The sequence below is a fragment of the Sciurus vulgaris genome, assembly GCF_902686455.1.
Source record: "Sciurus vulgaris genome assembly, chromosome: 7".
In the NCBI taxonomy this organism is placed as follows: domain Eukaryota; kingdom Metazoa; phylum Chordata; class Mammalia; order Rodentia; family Sciuridae; genus Sciurus; species Sciurus vulgaris.
The window spans coordinates 123,808,673-123,829,885 of NC_136467.1; the positions used below are offsets into that span (position 1 = coordinate 123,808,673).

The 21,213-nt window shown below is 41.1% G+C and overlaps 1 long non-coding RNA gene across 2 annotated transcripts; it reads left to right on the forward strand.

Annotated features, from left to right (window-relative positions):
* The first annotated feature begins 5,657 nt into the window (after positions 1 to 5,657).
* LOC306666064 lies at positions 5,658 to 19,453 on the forward strand. 2 transcript variants are annotated; one of them, XR_013765177.1, is made up of 5 exons: positions 5,658 to 5,735; positions 7,186 to 7,352; positions 7,437 to 7,516; positions 16,932 to 17,032; positions 18,528 to 19,453. It is a non-coding gene; the product is annotated as an uncharacterized lncRNA (long non-coding RNA). The 2 variants fall into 2 exon arrangements; XR_013765178.1 differs by lacking the exons at positions 16,932 to 17,032; positions 18,528 to 19,453 and adding an exon at positions 8,189 to 9,419 and having other exon boundaries at positions 7,437 to 7,512.
* Positions 19,454 to 21,213: the final 1,760 nt, after the last annotated feature.

Genomic DNA, 21,213 nt, shown 5'->3' on the forward strand with positions numbered 1-21,213 from the left:
AGACAATCTGGTTGGCCTGTCTTGGGTCATCTGTGAGAATGACTTTTCTATGACTTTTGGATCTAGTAACAATAAACAAATATATAGGAGCTTTCTGGTGGAGGAGAAGGGTGTTGGGGACACTGTTCCCTAATAATTCAGCGTTACTGAGATACCCCAGGAGGTGTCTCCTGTCTTTCCCTCCATGGCTTCCCTCTAAATACATGCTTTTGCATTTGATCGGCAGATCCAGTCAGCCCTCATGAGCACATGTACACTCTCCTCTTCGCTCCTGAGGGGCAACCCAGAGTCACTCCAGCCATGTGGCAGTGATGTCATGAGCTCTCTAACCACAGAGTTCAGCATCTCTGCCAGTTCATGGCATTTCACCTAGGGCTGTGTTGTGACTTCTGTGGGCTCTAGGCACTTCTGCCTTTCTGGATCCTTCCAAAAATTTTTCAAAATTCTATTTATGACTATATTGGTATAGAAGCATGTTAAGATATTTTCTTCAACCTAAAACAACTTCTATTTCAAAAGTAATGTCGAAATCTTCACAGGTTCCCAAATATTGTGCACCCTGGGCACCATGCCTACTGTGCCTAATGGATAAATGGGCCCTCCTGTGTCTTCATTAAAGATTTCACCTTTTATGAATAAAAAGGTATTTTCCTGTTTAGTGAATTTGTTTTGATCAATCTGTTTTGTCTTAATTTTTTAAAACTGCTTTTCTCATTTACTTTATGAGGTTTACATATGCCTATTCTTTTGCTTTTAGAACTGTTGGTCATGGAAGATTTCATCAATATGAAAGTATAGAACATGGTAAATGAATCTTCAGAAATTCATCAGCAATGAATTGATAAAGGTTTTTGATGCATGGCCGATCTTGCTTGATTTCTAATTCACCTCCCTCCCCTTTTGTCTGGATTATTTTGAGGCAATCTCATGTGTCACATGATTTCATGCATAAACTTTTCAGTACGTAAATCACTGAAAGATGAGGACTTTAAAAAATAGACTCACAATTCTATTATCACATCTAAAATTAGTAATCAGTCTTATTATCATCAACTCATCAGATATGCAAGCAGTATTCATATTTCCCAAACTGTTTCATGTTTTTTTTTTTTTTTATGTGTGTTTGAATCATGATCCAAAAATGGGGGATAAAATCTTTTAAGTCTGAAAATTGGTCTTCTTATTTAAACTGTGTTTACCTTTTATTATGGAAAATTTTAAACATGTACAAGAGGCTTTTATTGATATTTCAAAAAGAATCAACAAATATTTAAATGGTTTTAATTTTGAATAAAGTAATTATCAACAACATAATACACATAAATACAGCTTTTTAGGGTACTCAATAATTTTTAAGCATATAAAGAGAACCTGAGGTTAAAAAAAAGTTTGAGAATCACTAATCTACAAGAACTTTTTAAAAATACTGATGCCTACCTGTCTCCTCCTGCTCCTCCAGAGATGTGGGTTCAATCCATTTGGGGTGGGGCCTGGTGAAGTTGCTTTGGGGCAAGTTCCCTTGGTGATTCCAAAATGCAACCTGGGTTGAAAAGTTCTGCTCTGAACTAGAGACCCCAAAGAAATAAGCAAAGGAACAGAGTGGGAGAGGCAACCCAGGGCCCTTGGTCTGGAAGGGCCTTTTGGGGCATGCTCTATGCATACAAGAAATGCATGCAAGCGCAGGCGCAGAAAGCCTGAATAACAGTGACTGAGACAGAAGGAATGAATTTTTCTGACATAACAAGAAATGTGAGGAAGATAGGTCCTGGCATTCACTTGACCACTCAGGGATGCCATCAAGGTCCTGGACTCTGTATCTTTATACTCCACTCCCTCATACTGCTACCCTTCACTCTTTGTGCTTGTAACTTCATGGCCTCAAAGTGACCGAGACCACTCCAGATATTATTTCAACATTCCAGGCAGGAGAGGTAAGTAATAGTGCCAGCCACATCTGCCCCTTCAGCAGACAACTTCTCTTCCTGGTGCTGGGGATTCAACCCAGGGCCTTTTGCAAGTTAAGCCCTTAATTTACCACTGAGCTACATCCCCAGCCAAAACTTCTAAGTCACTCACAGAGTTCAACCTAATTACAAAGAAGACTGAGAAGGGAAAAGAGGGTCAAAATAGGTGCAGAGTCAGCCAAATAATGTCTGTTAAACACTAGTGGAACCAGTATGTAGAAAGTCAAAGGCAATCTTCCTTCCCTGGGAAGGACGGTGTTAATTTTAGATGGATTTGACCATCAAGTTAATGAAGTGCAGCACCACAGACAGAGTTCTTGCAAGTTTTCTTTGACTAAACCATAAGCACATTTTTTTGTTATAGTTATTTTCCTGTTTATGTCACTGTCAAATATGATGTTAGTCAAGAAAGAAAAATGTTAGATATAACCAACGCCACTTAGCTGTAGAAATGCCCATCTCACTTTGTGATGTCTTTTTATGGTTTGTGCAAGTGCTTTGTCAGTACTGAGTCTTGTGCCCAGGAGAATCACATGAAACAAAGGAAATTATTGATTTTTTTTTTTTTTTTTACTAAAAATAAATCTATCCATGTCCTTTCTGAAATCCTTACTTATGACCCTAAACTCAGCAAATGCCTTATTGATATGTGCCCACTAATGTCTGACATCTCTTCTCTGTCTTGCTAATCATAGATTTTGGGGCTCAGATTAAATGAATAAAGAGAACCGCACTGGCTCCTCACTGATGAGCTCAGGGAGGCATGTGACATTGGAAAAGGTACCCTGTGAGATGTGGTTACCAAGGAGAGAAGCAGCTTGTTGGGGAGATGCTAGTGAGGGTCCTACGCTGGCCAGGGCCAAAGGAAACCATCTCATCCCTTTACTACATCTGATGTGTGGGGTGATGTGTACATTTCAAGCTCCTTTTTAGATTTTTATGAGTCTTCTCTTGTTCTGTTTTTATTAGGATTCAATTCAGTTGTGAGAAACAGAAACCTCTAAAAACAATAGTGACTTAACAGAGGTAGATGTTGATTTTTTTCCTTCACATAGAACTGAGGGCTGGAATACTGTTTAACAGTGTTAGGGATTTAGGCTCTTTCTCTCATTCTGCCAGTTTCAATGCAATTCTTCCTTCTCAGTTCCAATATGACCACCTGAGTTCCAGCTTTCATGTTTGTATCCCAGACAGAAAGAACAGGAAATAAGGACCAAACCCATTGTATAAGAAGTTGCACAACAGTTCTGTTTACATAACTGGAAAGGAAAATGGGAAATTAGTACTTGTTCTGGAAGTCCATATGTCCAATTGAAATGGAAAATTCTAGATCATGAGATTGCAGGCACTGGGACCAGCTAGCATTCTGTGCCACACCATGTATCTTAGTTCATTTTGCGTAATTCTAACAGAACATAATAGACCAGGTAATTTATTATGAATAGAAATTTATGGTTTTGGAGACTGGGAAGTCCAAGACTGAGGGGCTGTGTCTGGTGAGGGCCTTCTTGCTGCATCATTACCTGATGGAAGATGTCACATGGGTGAAGGAGAGAAAAGAAAGAGGAGCAAACTCATCCTTTGATCAGGAACCCATTCCTGCCATGAGGGCATTAATTTCTTCAGGAGGGCTTTATGACCTAATCAGTCCTTAGATCTTCCATAATCAAAAGGATTGCACTGAGGATTCAATTTCCGACATCTGACTTTGGGGTACACATTCAAACCATAGCACTGTGCTTCCAATTCCTTGAGTAAGATTCAGAAAGGGGAATTTTATAGTGATTGCTTGTACCAATAAAATAGTTCCATAATTTGCATAAAAATCAAGTGTATAAGAACAATTGTTTTGCTTACCTAGGAGGGGCTTTTAACGTATTGACTTATTTGTGGTGTCCTGGAGGCAAATACTTCCAGGGAGAGCATCCTAGCAGGAGTACAGAACAACTGTGCTATTTATTTTGTCTTTCCGGCAAACCTCCCACCAGGGCGTTCTCGAAGTATTTGGAAGCTGTCGTAGGCACTGGAGCTTTTTTGCCTAGGCCGTAGCAACACTCTTTTCTCCGTATCACCACTGTTAGTTACCTCTGGCTCTCTGCCTGCCTCTGAGAGGTCCAGATGTTCAAGAAAGTCATTGGCCTTGTCAGAGTACCACTAGGACAGTTGCGACAAGTGTCATTGCAATACAGTTTTAATTGGTTAGAAATGCTAGTCAATTGAATCCACAGAGGCACTTGCCGTATAATTTTGTATTCGGTACTCGTGTCATTAAATTCCGGTGTTCTATTTACAGTAACATGTTGCATAATGATATTTCGGTCACCAGGGCACTGCATATGCAAAGGTAGTTCTATAAGATACTATCGCCTGGTGACATAGCCTTCTTAGTTTGGGTAAGCACATTTATGACATTCATACAAGGAGAAGCAACTAACAGAGTTCTCAGGGTGTATTCCCTTTGTAAGTGACTCGGGACTGTAGTTTGGCCTTTAAGGCAGTGCTGTGTGGTAGAACTTTCTGTAGTGATGGAAATGCTTAACATCTGTGCAATCCAATATGGTGGTGATTGAGCTCTTGAAATGTGGGCAGTGCAGAGTTTAATTTTTTTTTTTGGGGGGGGGGGGGAGTACAAGGGATTGAACTCAGGGCCACTCAACCACTGAGCCACATTTCCAGCCCTGGTTTTTGTATTTTAATTAGAGACAGGATCTCACTGAATTGCTTAACACCTCACTGTTGCTGAGGCTGGCTTTCAACAATCCCGGTCTCAGCCTCCTGAGCGGCTGGGATTACAGGTGGGTGCCACTACGCCCAGCTTAATTTTTAATTTTATTTAATTCTACTTAATTTTAATAGCCAAGTGTAGCTAGTGGTTACCTTGTTAGCACAGTTCTAAGGCATCTTGCTGTGTAAGGACCCACATTCACATGGATTCATTTTTAATAATTTGATCCAATTTAACACAGATGTGGGGTTAAAACATCCTAATTAATTTCTGTTCTTTTTCAGATGGGGAGTTTTGAGGACAAAGCATTTTACCAGGTCATGAGCAGAATTTTTCTTCTCAAAAGTTTACTGAAAAGTTTACTGTTTGATGGTCCATTCCTTTTCAGCCATAAAAAAATCAATGAGAAGACAGAGTTTTTGAGTGTAGCTGCTTTTGTTTGTTTGTTTTTAATCAGGTTCACTGAGATGTAATTTACATGCACTTAAAATTAATTATTCTTAGCTGTATAGTTATGAGTTTTGGCAAACATATTCATCATGAAATTACTGCTATAATTAAGATAAAGGACATCAATTTCCTTCTTTCTTTTTTCCTTTCCTTCCTTTTTTCCTTCTTCCCTCTGTCTTTCTTTTGGGCACCGAGGATTGAACCTAGGGACACTTTACCACTGAGCTACATTCCCAACCCTTTTTAGTTTTTATTTTGAGACAGGGTCTTGCTAAATTGCTGAGGCTGGCCACAAACTTAAAATCCTCCTGCCTCAGCCTCCTGAGTAGCTAGAATTAGAGGTGTGTGCCAACACACCTGGTGATAAAAGACACTCCCATCATCCTGAAAACGTTCCTCATGGGCTTAATGTTTTTCAAGTTACCACTCTGGTTAATGGGTCATTAGGATGATGAACAATTTTAATACTTAATTTGGATTCAGGTCATCTGTTTATAAACTCTGCTTATTGGATTATGCCTAAGGGCGGGAGAATGTACTATGGCAATATAGTAAAGGGAACTTTCTTGGCTGCCAAGTGAAGCCAACTGCTGGTGGTGAGTAGAACTTGCTGGTATCGAAAAAAATACATCACACGGGGGAGCAATAGTGGCCAAACTATCTTGTTATATCTTGTGCTGGTCTGAATCTATAATAAGGGGGGAAAAGAAAAGAATGCATCAGCCAGAGGAATGAATGCATGTGTGCCAATCCAGGACTGATTTAGGGAGATCTTCTACTAAGGAAATTATATCAGATACAGTGCTAACTACATTTTATTTATTTTAATTATCAAATGAGTCAAATATATATAAAATACTTAGAACTTTTCCTGGCATTTAGTAAGAACTACTTTTCTGGGGGGGGGGGGGGAGTCCTGGAGATTTGACCCAGGGACAATTTACCGCTGAGCTACATCTCTATCCCTTTTTAGAGTTTATTTTATTTTTTATTATTTTTTGGTTACTGGGGATTGAACTCGGGGGCACTTGACCTCTGAGCCACATCCCCAGCCCTATTTTATATTTTATTTAGAGACAGGGTCTCACTGAGTTGCTTAGTGCCTCACTGTTGCTGAGGCTGGCTTTGAACTCGCTATCCTCCTGTCTCAGACTTCCAAGCCGCTGGGATTATAAGCATGTGCCACAGAACCTGGTTCCAGCTATTTTTCTTAATATTATTTTAATTCACAGGTAACTTCCAAGATGCACCTTCCATTTGACTAGCCAAAGTGAGTTGGCAAAGAGCCCTATTGGTGAGAGGGTCTATCTTATGCTTTTCCATGTATTTTATTGTAATTACTACTTTGCATACTCTCTTGGGGATTTGGCACTGTTTCATGCTTACTTTGTGTGCGTGTGTGTGCGCGCGCGCCTGTAGGTGAAATTCCAGAGACTCATTTAAATAGTAACTTTTCCAGTTCCCAATAATCTAGTAGAAAATCCAAATAACATATCCAGGGTCAGGCGAAATCACCATAAACACTTTCTTGTTCTCAGTATGGGATACAGAGAATACTAATGTTATCACGACCTGCCACATATCCCAATATTTAAAGAATTCCTTACTGTTAGATTAGGTTTTCCTGATTAAAAGTTTCCATTGAGCCTGTATCTTGAAGTTTCTGGAATTCTTAAATATTGTCCTCTGTGCACAGGGTTTTAACTGCAGTGTAGAGTATCTCCAGACTCTAACATTGCAACAGATCTAGAAGAAAGGACCTGTGAGAGGACCTGACTTTAGGGCAAAGCTCTGTGAACTCAGGATGAATCAAGGGAGGTGTTGAAGAGCCACTTTTTGTTCCTGTGAAGTGTGTTCTTAAAGTTTGCTCAAGAGTCACTTGCAGCCAGCAGCTACTCCCAGACACGGGACATTTCCATGGGCAGAAACTTTTTTTTTTTTTTTTTTGCACGGGGGTTGAACCTAGGGGTGCTTTATGACTGATCTACACTCCCAGTCCTTTTCAGTTTGTATTTGAGAGAGGGTCTCCTTACTGTACCTGGACAGACTCTGAGCTTGTGAACCTCCTGAGTTGCTGTGCCATGGTGCCCAGGTGAAAGCAGAAACTTTTATTGACAGTATGTCAGTGGCAATCCCTGAAGGTCACGGCACCCCCTGATGGTCACGGCACCCCCTGATGGTCATGCTCCCTTCACAGAGACCCGGACTTCTAGGTACAACTTCTTCCTTCAGTTGGTATGTTTTCTTTTTCTTTTCTTTCTTTCTTTCTTTTTAAAAAATTTTTTTTCCCCTTGCAGTGTTATGGCTGAACCCAGGGCCTTGCACGTGCTAGGCAGTTTTTCTACCACTGAACTACACCCCCAATCCCTGTTGGTATGTTTTTAAAAATATTTTAAAGTCTTTTATTGATTATTCTGTCATACACCTCTGCCATAAAACATGTATATTCATCTATTTCCTTATTTTTATTTTTAATTGATTATATATATGGTATACAGTATAATATTTCAATTTATACATACTTTGGTTAATAGCCAAGTGGAGTTAATTAACACATGCATTACCTTACATTCTTATCATTTTTGTGTGGTAAGAACAATTAAAAGTTATTCTCTTAGCAGTTTTCAGGTATATAATATATTGTTTTAGCTATAGTTTCCATGTTGAACAAGAGAGATTTATTTTTTTTCTGTTTAACTGAACTGTTTAACTGAAGCCTGTTTTGTTGTTAATTTCCCTTCAAAAAATATAATTTGGGTTATTTGATCACTCAGTGTGCTTAGCATTTTATCCTGCTGTTAAAGGTATAGGCAAGTCACAGAAGCCTTGGTGCAGCCAAAGCTTATATATTTGGTCATATTTATTTTGACTTCCGTCCTTTTGTGATTGCCAATGCTTCTCTAACTTTTCTGGTAAAGAATGTTAAAATATTCCCAAATTGTTGGAAATTTCCTTATTTTTTGTTCCAAATTTAGATACCACTGGTGGCCACTAGGGGGAGGCAAGATCCTATTTAATAAGTCTTAAATATTCCACTATCTCCCAACAGTGCCACAGGCTTGGGACACCAAGCCTTTAACATATGGACCTTTGAGGGACATTTATCTAAACCATAATAGTCTCTGAGGGTGTTTTAAGAAGAGCATGGCTTTTAAATCAGTTGACTGTGTAAGAAAGATCCACCCTCTCCTGAAGCAAGGACACATTACTTCTCCAGCCCTTGGATATCAGAACTCCAGGTTCTCCTATTGTCTGAGACTGGGACTGGTACCAGCAGCCCCGCAGGTTCTCTGACCTTCAGCCTGGACTCAGTCCCACTGTTGGCTCTCCTGGTTCTCAGACTTTGGGACTTAGACTGAGCCATGTTTCCCCGGTTCATCAGCTTGCAGATGGTGTAATGTGGACTCCTCTGCCTCCATAATCAAGTAAGCAAGTCCCCAATATAAATCCTCTCATATTGACACCCCCTTCCACTTGATCCAGTTTCTCTGGAGAACACTGACTAATATAAGCCTCCAGTAAAAACCCTTAGTGCTGAGTCTCTTAGGACTTCTCCTGGTAGACAATGGGTTTACATATAAACTTAACTTGTTGCTGGAGGGATTAAGTAAGTGTGTCCTGCGTGACTTCAGTGAGTCAGGAATCTTGGAAGTTGAACTTGGTTTCTCCTGAATTTCACCCCATGTGTCTTTTCCCTCTGCTGATTTAGCTTTGTGTTCTTTTACTGTAAAAAATCAGCAGTGGGTGATACTGTCTGATGAAGTCCCTGGGTTCTCCTAGTGAATCATCTAACCTGGGGTGATCTTGGGGACCCCCAATACCACCCTTTATTTGGTATTGTTATCCAGCAATACATAAAACTATCAACACCAGACTTGTGATAATTTATGAACATATTTCAACAAAATTATTTCCTGTGGTCACATCCAAGAAAGTCAGTTAGGAAAAGAACACTCTAAGCTTGGTTAAGGTCCTGCCATTTGTGAAAACTGATATTAATTCATGTGTATTAGTTAGAAGTTTTCTTGATCACTATTATACAAAATTTGGATTTAGGTGACACAACGACCATGGAATGAGTGGAGCAAATATGATTTGTCTTGGTCCAAAACATCAACTAAGTTTATGTAAATTTATTATTATTATTTCCAGTACTGGGGATTGAACCCAGGGTGTTTTACCACTGAAGTACATCCAAAGTCCTGTAAAAAATTTTGAGGCAGAGTCTTGCTAAGTTGCTGAGGCTGTTCTCAGAGATGGGACCCTTCTGCCTCCATCCTCTGGAGTCACTGGGATTGCAGGTATGTGCCATCACACTCAGCTATTTATTATGATTTGTAAATATCATCACAAACTGTTGTACAGTCCCCAATTCATGGTGGTTTGACTTATGATTTTTCAACATTAGAATGGTGAAAAGGTCATGTGCATTCAGAAGAAAGCAAACTCTGAATTTTCATTTTTTTCTTAAATATTGATATGCAGTACCATATTCATATGCAGTACAATATTCTCCTGTGATGCTGGGCAGTGGCAGTGAGCTACAGCTCCCAGTGAGCCATGTGATCACAAAGATAAAAAAGGAATGCTTTACAGTGTGTTGTAGTCAATAAATTACATAAGTTTTTCAACACTTCATTATAAAATCAGCTTATCATTAGGTGATTTTGTTCAACTGTAGGCTAATGTAAATGTTCTAAGCACATTTAAGGTAGTCTAGACTGAAGTGTGATGTTTAGTAGGTGAAGTGTATTAAATGCATTTCTGACTTAATAGTATTTTTAATTTATACAACCCAATTGTGAGTTGAGGAACATTTGTATTCTAAAGATAGGTGTGCTAGTCAGCTTTCAGTTACTTAAACAAAATACTTAAGACAATCAGCTTAGAAAGAGGAAAGGTTTATTTTGACTTATAGTTTTGGAGATTTCAGTTCATGGTTGGTTGGCTCTATTGCTTTTGGATCTGTTGGGAGGCAGTACATATATCATGGAGGGAGAATGTGGTAGAGAAAACTGCTTACTTCATGGCAGCCAGAAAGCAAAGGGGGTGGGGGTAGGGGGGAGAGAGAGAGAGAGAGAGAGAGAGAGAGAGAGAGAGAGAGAGAGAGAGAGAGAGAGAGAGAGACTGGAGTCCCACAGTCCCTTTGAGGACACACCTCAATGACCTAACACCTCCCATTAGGCCCCACCTCTTAAAATTTCACCATCTTCCAATAGTACCAAGCTAAGGACCAAGCCTATAATACATGGATCATTCCAGATCTGAACTATAGTAGTAGGGTAATAACCAATAGTCTATAGCGTATTATATTCAATAAATTAGATGAGATATTCAACCCTTCATTATGAAATAGGCTTGGTGTTATGTCTAAAAAGTCTGATATACCCATATCTTTGACTTGAAACTGGGGATATGCTTCACAGTGTCTAACACATGACGGAGGGAGTTGGGGTGGTCTGGTAAACATAGAGTTATGGGGTAAAACTGTCTAAAACTTGATGCAAATAATAATATAAAAAGAGAATTATAATGTGTAATGCTACTGTACTTGTTATTTAAAATTGGGATCTTACATTGATTTTTACATTCGAGAAACATGTTCATAATAATTGACATGGTTTATCAGTGCTGTGTGACCCCAGTGGCAAGTTCCAGACTCTGTGTCTGCTCCATCTGGGATCACCAATGGTTCCACTCCTTGCTGGTGAGGGAACTACATGAATTTGGGCATTTACAATGAGACAAAGTAAATTTTAAGAGGTCCTCTAGAAATTGCTCTCCTATTCAGTGAAGAGACTTGATCACCATGAAGAAGTTGATTTCTCCATGCCTGGGTAAGACAATGCTGACTTATCCCCAGGTTCTTCACTGGGCCTGATGGTCATGAATCCTTCAACTGCAAGCATGGCCACATGACCATCTCCTTCTCAAGAAGAGAGGCAGACAATCCTAAAAAACCAAAGGCAGAATGTTTTCTCTGATAAATGGATGATGATACATAATGGAGGTGGGGGGTAGGGGGTAAGAGAATAGTAGAGGAACTTTGCATTATATAGAAGGAAATGAGATGGGGAGGGGGTGGGGGTAGGAAAGATGGTGGAATAAGACAGACATGTATGATTACATGAATGGTGTGACTCTACATCATGTACAACCGCAGAAATGAAAAGTTGTACCCCATTTGTGTACACAGAATAAAAATGCAGTCTGTAAAAATAAAATTAAAAAAAAGAAGAGAGGCAGAAAATAATATGGGATCTAGGTGATTTATGTTCCTCAGGAAAGGACATTATAGACTGGAGAAAGAGTAAGAACATTTAGTAAAATGTAGAAACTAGTGTCAGAGGCAAAATTCAGTCACAATGTTCATTTTGGATGTTGGAGATGGCTGAACAAAGAAAGATCAGACATACTTGCTCCAAGGGAGCCCCGTGAAGAAGGAGACATACTTCATAAAAGAAGCATCAGACATACTTACTTCAGGAACACCTTGAAGAAGGAGAAAGAAATAGAAAAGGAAAAGGAGAAAAGGAGGAGGAGGAGAAAGGGAAGGAGGAGGAAGAGGAGGCCAACCCCCCCAAAACAAAAACAAAAACAAAACAAAACAAAAAAACCAGTCTAAGCTCAGAGGACAACTTTCCCTTCCCTCTAGAGTCCCAGGAGAGGAAAGCACCATCCAGCGAGGCTGTGGCTGGCCTGGAAGAGTGTTTCTGGGGGTCTCCTTCAGCAGTGGGGCAGAGTAATGCTCACTGCTTAGGCGCATCCACAAATGAAGATGAGGCAAGGCTTTGGGGGCAATCGGGCCCAACCTAAGCAAAAGGGACAAGTTCTGAGAATTTGTCCTCCTGTCCAGGCACTTCCTGTCATTTCCCAAGTCCAGCATACTCACTAAATACCCCCAAACCTGTGATTCAGTGAATGAATTACATCCAACAGGAAGAAGGAAGCAAAAATATAGGCTTAATTCCTCTTCAACCTGGAATGAAAGTTAAAGGGAAGAAGTATTCAGCCATTGAGAGACTGAAGAGCAGTATTACCTTAGAAAATCATACCAATACTTGCATCCAATTCCCTGTGTCACTGTGTATTAATGCAGGTCCAATCTGTAGATTCAAGCCTAGCTCAGGCTGAAAGGACACTGCAGAACAGGTGACTGGAGGGTCTTAGGAATCCTACTGGGTCAAGATCTCAATCGGGCGTCTTTCTCCCTCAGGGCTGTCTTCGCCTCATTAAAATCTGATTTAAGTGGCTCTGTGGTTTTGTTTTTCTGTCTTGATCATAGACTAGGAGAGTAAAAGAGTAGAAAGGCAATATCAATCATTTCCCTAAAGTTTTCTTACCTTGCTGGCTTCTCAAATGGAGAATGAAGGTCATTACAAGGAAGATGAACCCCAGCACAGAGCCCAAGAGTCCTGCCAGCATCTTTCTCCAGGCAGAATCAGACTGTGTCATTGGGAAGAAGAGATTCAGTTTAGTCTCAAGTCCACACGCCTGTCTGACATCTGCAGCCTGGTCTTGTACCAGGGAAGAATAAGCCAGGCCTGGACCCACTGTGGAGAAGGAGTTGATATGGAAAGGAAAGTTCTGGGTCTTAGGGTGGTGACTTCCACAGGAGGTGAACACTGGCTTTATTTATCAGCTGTTCCTCAGGTTAATATTATGTCAAAGCTCATGGGCTGAAGGGAGAGGCCAGTCCTCATGTTCATGAAGGTAATTGCCTTTCTGAAACCTTTGACAAGGAGAGATTATTAAAGACAGCCCCACCCTGCAAGTCAGACATAAACACGTGCACTAGAATCGCCAGGTCTCTACTGTTCCCTGCCCAGACTGCAGTTGAGGGATTAACTAGAAAAGCAGGGGTGTGGTTCCAGGGTGTAGTGACACAGACCCCAGGGCCCAGAGTCCAGAGCACCATGGGAGAGTAACTCACTCCTCTCCACAGTGACAGGACAGTCCAGTGCTCTACATGGCAGGTGTAGATGTCTCCCTCTGGGGGTGGGGGTCATCTTCAGCATTATTAGGATCTGGAAGGTCCAATCTCTATTGTGGATCAGGTTGGTGGACAAGACCCCAGCTGCTTCTTCCTGTCCATTCAGGAACCACTGGACTTCGATGTTGCCTGGATAGAAATCTGTCACGTGGCAGAAAGAAGGTGGTGGTGCTGCAGAGTCCCCTTCTTGGAGGGTGATACATGTACTTTAGGAGTCAGGGGGATAAAGAAGGGACAGTTGAGATTATCATTTCTCAATTATTTTTATTAAGGAAGTGGTTTTTTAGATGTTTAAGGTATGAATGTCATAATTAGGCTACTGAATATGTGTTGAACTGAAAAGATGGAAATGGATCCCACAGAAAGAATCCTGTTAGGACAACTGACAACTAGAGTTATGTATTTAGTTATTTTCCTACAAAATTTATTTCTAGATATTTGCTTTTGTTAGAAAAGCCCTTAAAAATTTGAACTGTGCTAAATTTAACCAACTTAATCATATACACAAATTTTTGAGATTTTCCTTGGTAACTTAGAAATTCTACAACTCTTTTACATTTTTAGTTTTGTCCTCTGCTTTTTAACTGATGATAAATATTTCACACTTTAAGACAAAAATATTACTTTTCCATGCAAAATGCTTTCTCATCCAGAAACATTTATTTTTTCTTTAAAAATGTATTTCCATACCTATAACTTTTATATCTCCCTTTTTCCAGTTGTTGACCCTTAGATTTATATTCTGAAACAGTACTTAGGAAATTTCTGAGATTTTTTTTTTGCCAATTACTTCCCTTTTTTAACAAAGTAGTTTTAGTTTTAGATGGACACAATACCTTTATTTTATTTATTTATTTTTATGTGGTATAAGGATTGAATCTCGTACCTCACACATATAGGCAAGCACTCCACCACTAAGCCACAACCCCAGCCCCCAATTACTTCTCTTTACAAGATAAAATACTTTACTCTTTTTATAGTACCTTAATCTAAATACAGCTGAAACTTTTTGTATTCTTGCATATAGAATTATGTCTGTTGGAATTTTAACTTTTAGTAATCTTGTTTTTAGTGAACATCCAGAAACAAAGAAATCTTAAATTGTTTTTCCATTTACCAAATGATAAAAGCAATTTAATAGACCCAAATACATTCTCTTATAGAATTCAAGAAGCCAAGAGCACTTGAATTTATATTTAGAGTTAGATGTTTTAGTATTTTCATTTCATGTTAATAAGATGTCTCTTCTAACAAACATTTATGAAAATTAATCCCATTTATGTTAAATCTAGATTACCCATTTTAACAGTTAACTTTAGGTTACCTTTGAAAATCAAAATATCATACAAGCCTACTTAGCATTTTAAGTCATTTTTTTCTTGTTAAAGAAAACCCTTAAAAACAATGGACATTGTACTTAAACATTTTATAGAAACCAAAACTCCATTAACTGACAGACTACTCAGAAAAATGTGTGAGTTATTAATTTCAAAGACATCTTTACTCTTATCTACTTAACCTATTTAAATTGACCTTTTTGGTAAAGTTTTATTTAGGTCACATGAACTAAAAGGCATTTGGATTCATTTCTTCATACTTTACGAGTGCTCATTTATATATAAGTGATATATAGACACAAGCACATATGTAGAGTTTTAGCCAGCTTTCTTTGCTGCTGTGACTAAAGGACCCAACCAAAACAATTGTAGAGGAGGAAAAGTATATTTGGAGGCTTAGGGATTCAGAGGTTTCAATCCATAGACAGCAGGCTCCATTCCTCAGGGCAAGGTAGAACATCATGGTAGAAGAGTGTGATGCAGGGAAACAGCTCATGTGGTGATCAGGAAGCAGACAGAGAGACTCCACTCACTAGATAGAAATATATACCCCATAGCCATGTCCCCAGTGACCACTATAACCCAATCATTTCTCCTCCAGACCTTCTTGCATTGTCTCACACATTAGCTTTTGGGGGGCACCACATGTAAATGATAACATGTAGTCACAACATACAATACATATGTGTGCACAAATATACATGAAAACCAACAGGAAATAAAGCTTTTATAGCTTTTTACCAAGTATTAGATCCTCACAAGTAGGAGACAGAGAGTTACAGATGTTTATTACACAGACTATCAGATTTGACCCTTTATATTAAAATAGAGACTGTCATAGATTTTTACAGTGACTCAGACATGGGAAGGGCTTGTGCAGTTGGGCATGTTAGAAGTTGAGTCTGTCAGCCACAGTGGACATGGAAATTGAAGGTTCAGGTGGCCACTTGTCCTCCCTGTGTCCACTGGAGAGAAAAGAAAACCCCATGGGAAGAAGGGCATCCTCTGAGATTCCCAGGCTTGTTTTGGCAGAAGTGCCTGCATCGTCCCCAAAGCAGGATGTAGACCTGCTAAGCATCCTCAAAAGGTCTGTGTCCTGGTGCAGCCAGCCTTTCTGGATCTCTTCTCCTCCCCCTTTCTCCACCATTTAGGAAGGAACGTACTGAAAGATCAGAATCCCAGAGTACAAGAAAAGAGAAAACTGCAGCTATTTATGTCCCAGAGTGGCTTGGATTTAAAAGTGACACCTCTCTGGTCTAGAACCAGTTTGGGGTGCTTGCCCTTGTAGCTTACATTACAGATAGAGATCAGACAGGCTGCTGGGGAGCAAGGAGAACTATCATTTTGAGCATAAGAGGCAAAGGGCATTAAATAGGGTATCCTGACCCAAAGAGATGGAGGGTCTTTACCATATATGTGAATTAGAGCTCCCACGGATCTGAACCTTGAGTGAGGTCCCACAACATTCTGTTGGTCCCTAAGGGCTGCAGCATCTGAGTTCCAATCAAGAGACCTTTTGGTCTTTATTGGAGTGTTCTCTAGCCCAAGATCCATCCATTAGTCACCAAGAATTCAAGGTGGAGAATTTGAGATTCAGAAAAGGCTGAAAAGAGAAAACAGCCAGAAAAGAATTGGGGTAACTGATGATGACTGGGTGGGAACACCAAATATTACAGGGCTGGGTCTTCTGGGAAACTGAGGCACCACCAAAGTTCCCCTTCAATCTTGGAGGCTTGTGATCAAGTCAGAAAGGTTTCAGACATGTCACTGAGAGAAAATGGGGAACAGCGTAGGAAAATAGAACATTCAAATGTTACAAGAACCACTTTGTCATACATAACAGACCAGAGAAGACTTAGAAGCGGGTCCAAGTCTGCACTAACTCTTTCACCAGAAACATACAAATGAATAACTGATATTCTTGAATAGAGGTGTTCAAACAGCTATGAAGCTACTAAACTTTACATTAAAAAACTTATTTAAAAGGATGCATAATGCTGCTAAATATCATTTTGGAATCAGAATATATTTAGTCAATAATGTTTCTTTGATCTCTCAGTCTGGTATCCTTATTTTTAAAAAGGTAGAAAAGTAGCTTAACAAGTTCTTCCTATAATCTGTATGTCCCCTGCCCTTCTCTTCCAAAAAAATAAAAACAAGTTTATAGCAAGATCCACAAGACAAACACTCTTAGTTCTTTCCTGTTGGATTAGCGGGGAGCCTGGCCCCTTGGCAGACTGGTCTGGCTTCCCATGCACCTTGAGGCTCCTTAGGGTCAGGGCCTTGTGCCTGGGGCACCGTGCCTGGGAGAGGGGACGAAGACCTTTCCCCTCCTCTGCTGCCCCAGTCCACCCCTTCAGCATCTTCTCTCTCCCAACCACCATATCACTCTCTGTGGGAACTGTGCTCAGCTCATAATTGTGTCTGTACACGGTGCCACAGTGTTCTGTCTCAACTGCAAGAACTTCTGGACGTTCCAGTTCTGGGATGTGACCCGTCCCAGCTCAGTCACAGTCCTAAACGACCCTACAGTGCTGTTGGACTGGATGAACTCCTCTCTGTTGTAAATATGTTGCTCCAAGAAGCGATGTGTCCCTTTGAGCTCCTAGCATGTGCTCCCCCTCTGGTGCACGTAGAGCTCTATGGACAGGAGGGGCAGCAGGGACCATCCTGGAGCCACTTGCCAGATGCCGGGTGGGATGGACACCCCACACCAGCTGCATCCTTTCTTTTCTCATCCTTTCCTTTTTCCTCCTGGGTCTCCATCCTCCTCCCAACAGAGTGTCCAGTGCACATCCAAAGTGCCACTCTGAGGAGGGCTTAGTCCAGGGAGGGCCACCCCACCCCCGTCGTAGGCCAAAATAAAACTGTGCTCACTCTGCACTCTGTATTTAGTCTGTCTTTACCTATTCACCTCCCTTCCAGTCTCTGTGGCTATCAGTGAATGAGCAAATCAATAGAATATTGTTGATGACTGTGCATAGATTTTTCTGAACTGCTCTTAACCCTGCCTTCTTCCAGGGTTACATTATAAACTATGGATGGTTCTTATGATCAGACTGCTTGGAAGCCAGCGGGGCCCACCAGGGTTGGTTGCAGGAGTCTTTGAATTGCAAGTTTCTCAGGTGACCTGGTGGCCCACTCCTGTAATCCCTGTGACTCAGAAGACTGAGGCAGGAAGATGGCATGTTCAAGGCCAGTCTAAGCAATGTAGTGAGATCCTGTTTCAAAATAAAAAAGAAAAAGGGCTGGAATGTAGCTCAGTGGTTAAGCACCCTTGGGTTCAACACCCAGTACATACATACATACATACATACATACATACATACATACATAAATTTCAGCTCTCTTTACACAACTTAAAATGTATCCTAAGAGAAAACTGCAGATGGACTTTCTCACACAAGTTCCCAGTCCCCCTGAAGGTACAGTGCTGGCTCTGCCGGGGAAGTCTCCTTAGACCTGCACTTCCGCTGTGGCAAGCTTCTGCACAGGTTTGAGCCTGGAGCCCCGAGCCCTGGTGAAGCACCTCTACCTGCTGCTCAGGAGCCTCCCTGGGTAAGAGTTGAGAGTCAAGAGGTAACAAGGATCCAGCAGCAGAGGGGAGGCCATGGTGGACTCTGGCCATTGCCCCTCTCACAACAAAGATGGCCAGAGTTGATCTGGGAGATGTGGTTGGTATCCTTGTCCTTCCTTGATGCCCCAACTAGAGGTTCACAACCAGTAGCTAAGGAGGGGAGGGAGTGGAACTGGCCTCAGGAGCCACCCCCTCAGCCTCAGGGAACATTCCTCTCAGATCCCGCCTGTCATTTTGACCTGGGCCCTGACCCTGGGCCTCTGAGTCCCCGCCCATCTGACTTGGAGTCTGGACAACTTACATCTGCCTCCTCCCTCCCTCCTGCTCTACTCTCTGGCCTTTCCCTCCCTAAGGAAATCCTAATTGCCAAGCAGACATATGTCACACAAATGGTTATTTTACTATATGTACATGAAAATACCATAGACTCTGAAACTCTTGATAAACACCAGAATGTTCAAATAAATCCTCTTCTTTCCAGAGCAGGTCATCTAAAGCACAGGAGGACACAGGAGAAACAGTGAGGGCAGCATCTGAGGCTGTTCACTGACCACTGTGTGACCTCAGGCAAGCAAAGCAACCTCTGGGAGTCTCAGCCTGTTCACCTATAAAAGGAACATTATTTCTTTTCCTTGAAAGATGACTTAAAAAATGAAATGGGATGATGTGAATAAAACCTACAGCATAGTATCTTGTGCAGCCCAGTGGAGGTTAGAGCACTCGCCTTACCAAGCTATGATGGGTTAGGGTACCTGAGGCAGAGAGAAGGCAAGGGTGGAGTCCCTAGTTCCTTCTAAATGGCTCAGAAGGAGCTGCCCTTGGGGCAAGGCCTTAGTGCTTGAATAGGACCTTTTGTTCACTTAATGCTGTAGTCTGTTTCTTTCCTTGGGAAAGAGTTGGAAGAAAAGGAGTAAACAAGTCCCTTCTGCTGCTTCCCATGTGAAGTGATAGAGTAGTGGAGGCCCAGGCCATGAACAATGGATTTAAAATTTTTTTAAAAACTATAAACTTTACTGACATGTCACTGAATCTTGATAGCATGTAACAGTTTTGCCGAAAAATTTCTTCACAGAACATCAGAATATTGCAACACTTTATTAAGAGTATTGACTTTTAATTAGTAGCTGAAGTAACAATTGCTTAAAGCCAAATTAGGTGTACTGCAGTACACTCATAATTGATTTATTGACATGAACTAGCAATTTATTGAACAGAGGTCAAACTTTTTGTTTTTTATTAAGCACATTGCACAGTATTAAGCTGTCATGAAAACTTGGAACGGACCCACCATTTGACCCAGCTAGCCCACTCCTTGGCTTATACCCAAAGGACTTAAAATCAGCTTACTACTGTATCGCAGGCACATCAATGTTCATAGCAGCTCAATTCACAGTAGCTAGGTTGTGAAACCAAGATGCCCATCAACTGATAAATGTATAAAGAAACTGTGGTATATATACACACAATGTAATATTATTCAGTCATAAAGAAGAATAAAATTATGGCATTTGCAGGTACATTGATGGAGTTGAAGAATATCATGCTAAGTGAAATAAGCCAATCCCCATCAATAAAACGGGGGTGGGGGGAGGTGGGGAGGTAAGAGAAGAATGGAGGACCTTTGGATTGTGTAGAGGGAAATGAATGGGGGGAGGGGTAGGGGAAGGAAAGATGGTGGAATGAGACAGACATCATTACCCTATGTACATGTATGATTACACTAATGGTGTGAATCTACATTGCATATAACCATAGAAATGAAAGGTTGAGTTCAGACACAAATTTATTTCCAACAGATAATTGGAAAATGTAATTAATAAGTTAGAATTAGACTATCCCAGTACTTTAAACCATTAATATAGCAGTAATTTACAGTTGCTCAATTATTTTTGAAAAATAAAGTAAGAGTAGAGCTGAGGTTACTACAGTAGCCCCAGAGCTAGGACTCCTTGTGTGCCAAAGTATCCTGCTCTAATTTAGTAGGCACAGATGAACAATGGGTTTTTCAACAGGTTTTTTGTTGGAACACCACAGGTCCGTTGCATTCATGAGTTGGATGTTTCTTATTTCTGTTTTGTCTTCTGTGGCACTAGGGACTGAATCCAGCTTGCATGCGAGGCAAGTGTTCTATCACTGAGCTACACACAGCCTGGATGTTTCTTTCAGCCGCAGTTTGCTTTGTGATTCAACACTCACTAGTGTTTTCTTGAGACTTTAGCTTCACCCAGGTTCCTTTAAGCCAGCCCTCCTTTGCTCCTTTCCATTTTTGCTTTGCTGGAAGTTGAAGAAACCCTGAGGAGTTGGAGGTGCAATAATGGGGAATGTGCCCAATCCATCTGATCCAAGTTATCTGGCTCCACTTTCCAGGCAGCAGTGAGCTCCGGGGCATCGACACTGTGCCGAGTTCTGCTCCTGCTTCTCCCTCCCACCAGTCTTTCTCACATATATGCAAAACTTTCTTCTTACTAATCCAAACCTGTCCCCCTCTCTACCTCACTTCCATCCTTTCTGCATCCCATCACTCAGCCCAGTGTTCACTCCACAGAGCCCTGAACCCTGATTCCACCACCGCCCCTTGCTCCCCGCGAGTCTCTCCCTTGTGTGTCCTGCACCTCCTTTCCTCTCACTCCCTGGGGACTGGGCCCCATCTCACCAGCTGCTTCCCCAGCCCCCTCCTGTCTTTTGAGACTCAGCAAATCCATTACTCTCTCACCTGTAGCCAGAAGCTCCGCTGCTGTCTGCCTTGCCCACTTCTCTGCTCCTCGGAGCAATAAATGTCAGAAAAAATTTCCCTTTCCCTTCCTGTGAGGAATGGGTTTAAAGGGATGAATTGGTCAGATAATTTGGAAATTTCAATGGTATTCCCCTGGAAGTAGCAGAAGAGAATCAGATCCTAGGAAGAAGTGGGGTTGACTGTATGGGGGGAGACAGGGATCATGGGGAGCTTAAAATAAATGTCACCATTCTATTTCACAAGGTCTCTAGATGAAGTGGAACTAGAAATTAAGAGGTGTTTCGAGGATTTGATACAGAAGTAACAATATTAAAATAGCCACAAGGGGGCAGAAGAGGAAGGCATTTCCTGTTTCTCACTTCCTCTTTGGCTCTTTCCTCCTGTGTTCTGATCAGGTTCTGGAAAGGAGGGACTATCAGCTGAAACAGGCTCT